Consider the following 3,563-nt stretch of genomic DNA (forward strand, 5'->3'; position numbering starts at 1 on the left):
GATTAGGATTAGACAAATATGGCTTTTTGGGAGCTGAAACTGATGCGAAAGTGAAGGTATTTAACATTAACATGCCTCCCTTTGCCAAAAAGTAAAAGGTTGCAGGGATTAGTGTTTCCCTTGGGATGGAAAAGCCTTTAAAACAGCATTTAGATCATCATGGTAGATGGGTGTCTCCTGAAGGGATTAAAAACAATCATCACTAATAAGTCAGAGGATGATATGTAGTAAAACATAAAATGATACGCAGGCGGCTTGAGAAGTGGGAAGTGTTGATTGATGAACGACTGCAGGGTCAAAGACAGACGCAAACACCTCCTGAATGTAAACAACATGTGAGCGGCTGCTTCTGCTCATCTGCACGTTCGCCGTAATGGTGATAAATCTTTCTCTGACACTCTCAGCAGACACGACATCCGCAGAATATTCAACCGCAGCTCCTGTCAATACATCTGAGAGGAAGAGGAACAGAATGAGTCATAAAAATCTTCACAGAGTGCCAGACGTGGAGGAAAAAGAAAAGTCTGTCGAAGGTCAGGGCAGAAAAAGTCCACAGTGTTAGAGCGGGAAGAGAGAGTTGACCTCAGCACCTACTGTGTAAACCGATCGTTTGATCCAAGCTCAGTATTCTCTGGAGATTTTTGCACCTTGATGTTTATGTTTTCTTCCTACATCAGGATCCATTACAGAAGTACAGGTAAGTCTTTTTGTGGAGAGGTGAGAACAGGGGATGCAGTTTTGATGCCTAAACGTCCTTGGTAGCTTCTAAACTTAACAGACTTTCACCTGACAGATAAACAGGTTTACTGATGTTATCGGTCTAATCACAGCGTCATCAGCGTTGGTGTTAACATATCTTAAAGGGTGACATATTAAGAGGTCCCCAAAACATGTCTTTAAAGTTTATTGCACAAAAAACACTTTGAAATTTGATTTTGGTCTGCCTGTAAACCCCTCCTTTTCAGGCCTGCTCAGAACAGGCTGTTTTCTGTGTCTGTGCCTTTAAATGAGAATGAGCTCTCTGACCACGCCCCCTCAGGAAGTGACAGCCTCGGCTGTACAGCAGGTCGATCTAATGTTTACATGTTGGCTGCTCACAGACCCGCGTTACTTCAACCCTCTGAATCTGATCCAGAATCTGATCCTGACGGAGAGGCGCCTGCAGCAGGACCTTTCTGAACCTATGCTAACTAGCGCTAGCACTTTACCATGAAAAATAAAAAATCATCCACTAGTTCTTCAAATCTGCAGACGTGGGGAGTAAAACCGACCTTTGTGTTTATTAAGACAGCCTACAACTAGCATGCCTCCCTCCTATAAGCTCCTTGTTAGCACACACATGTTTGCAGGGAATGAAAAACGGAGGAGGAGTTGAGTTGTATTTTATACAGTCTATGGGCTGAACAAGCTCCGAGCAGGGGCTTGAATGGATTTTTTTCATTTTCGGGGGGTTTGTAGACATGCCAGGGACACATATTTCAGGTAGGGAACCATTAAAAAGTCGATTTTGCATGATATGTCACCTTTAATGTACGTGGATTGAAAACCTTTTTTAAAATTATGAAAAATATGGAAAACAAAGCTTTGTGTGATTTGAGAAAAAGGTGTCACCTTATGGTTTGTATAGCAGATTAAAAAGCAGAGAACCATATACTGATTTGATGATATGGAAGGTGAATATTAAACTGAAGGCTATCAACATTTATTTTTATGCAAAATGTATCCATTTAAAAACTTTTAATAAAATCAGTTGAGCTCATAGGACTTGATATTACAATCCCTTACAGGTTAATCAGCACTGGTGTTGAGTGGGTGTGGTTAAATGCTTCATTGGGGTCTTCAGGTGGGCACCCTCCTTCATTGGTGTTTCATTGACAGGCCCACGACACCTCCGCAGGGCTCAATGGCGACACCTGGCGTCCCAGGTGTGCCCCCCCCTCTGCATTTACCCCCCTGTTCATATTGCAGCCCAGATGGGGTCCTTTCTCCTGATCCATAGCCATCTGCTGCTTTGTTCGGCAGCTTCCGACATTGACCTGATGGCTTGTCGGTAGGCCTGTCCTCGCAATCCCATTCCCTTGAGGAACTTGGAAGTAGATGTGGGCACAAACCCTCTACATCTAACCTTGACCGGAAGCACTTGAGCACGCCAGCCGCGTTGTTCTGCCTCGGCTGCTATGTCAGTGTACTTTAGCCGTTTCCGTTCATATGCTTCCCCAACTGCAGCCTCCCATGGTACAGTTAGTTCAACAATGAACAGCGACTTCTGGGAGGTTGACCACAAGACCAGGTCTGAGGTTTGCTGTTATAATCTTAGGTGGGAACACAAGATTCTGGTTTAAATCAACTTGCATTCTCCAGTCCCTGGCTGTGTGAAGCATTATTATTATTATTATTATTATTATAATTATTATTATTATTATTATTATTATTATTATTATTATTATTATTATTATTAATAATAATATTAATATTAATATTAATATTATAATGAGTATAATTAGTATTAATTATATATTAATATAATTAATACTCATTACAATAATAATAATATTAATAATATTAATAATATTAATAATAATAATAATAATAATAATAATAATAATAATAATAATAATAATAATAATAGCAAAATTAAATAATAATACATTTTATAATTATTGTCATAATAACAATAAAATAAAAATAATACTTAATATTAGAATTATCACTACTAGAATTATTATCAAGTCTGGCTTTTATGTAGAATTTCATAATTGTATTACTTTAATGTTATATGTTGATTTTAATTTTTTAAATATTTAGCTATTTTAAGTTTTGTTGCTAATTTCAGTGCCTTTGATTGATCTTCAACTTTTATCCTTACCCTGTTTTATTTATTTTATTTAACTATTTATATCCTTCATGTTATTTTGATGCTTTAACTTATTTTTAGATACATATATTTTAGAAAATTAGTCTCTACTTCAAAACCATTTTTTTTTTAAATAAGTAGTATAACTTGTAATTTTTTCTTTCTGCTTTTTCCATGTTTTCAGTTTTCAGTTTTCTTTGAACTGCTTTGATTTATATGAAAGGTGCAATATGAATAAAGCTTGATTGATTATAGCAGCTCTATATGACTTCATTGTTTAAAATCCTGTCAGCACTGTCAGGGTTGACCTCCCGAGTACCTTTGCAGAGTCATGGTGATGCTGCAAAATCAGTGCATCGTCTGCATAAAGAGATATTCTCTTTTATGAAGTTGCTTCCAAAGCTTCTTTGCCACATTCTTTAATTTTAGAATAACTGGTATGCCTTGCTTGGACTTGCACCGAATACAGGGTGACCACACATTCCAGTTGGATTTAAACAATATCTATAAAACACCAATATGTTCCAGTTTTAACCAATTAAAATACTGGAACAATGCACAGTGCTCACAACACTGATTTGTCTGTATGTATGTCAATCAATGTCGACTAAATAGGAAGTTGAAAAACATGTTGCAGTTGAAGTTAACAATGAACCAGAAGCAATGGCTTCCTATCTCTCCAAACAGTCTTGTTTTGGAATTAGCTGCA

This window comes from Notolabrus celidotus, chromosome 20 (assembly GCF_009762535.1).
Source record: "Notolabrus celidotus isolate fNotCel1 chromosome 20, fNotCel1.pri, whole genome shotgun sequence".
NCBI lineage: Eukaryota > Metazoa > Chordata > Actinopteri > Labriformes > Labridae > Notolabrus > Notolabrus celidotus.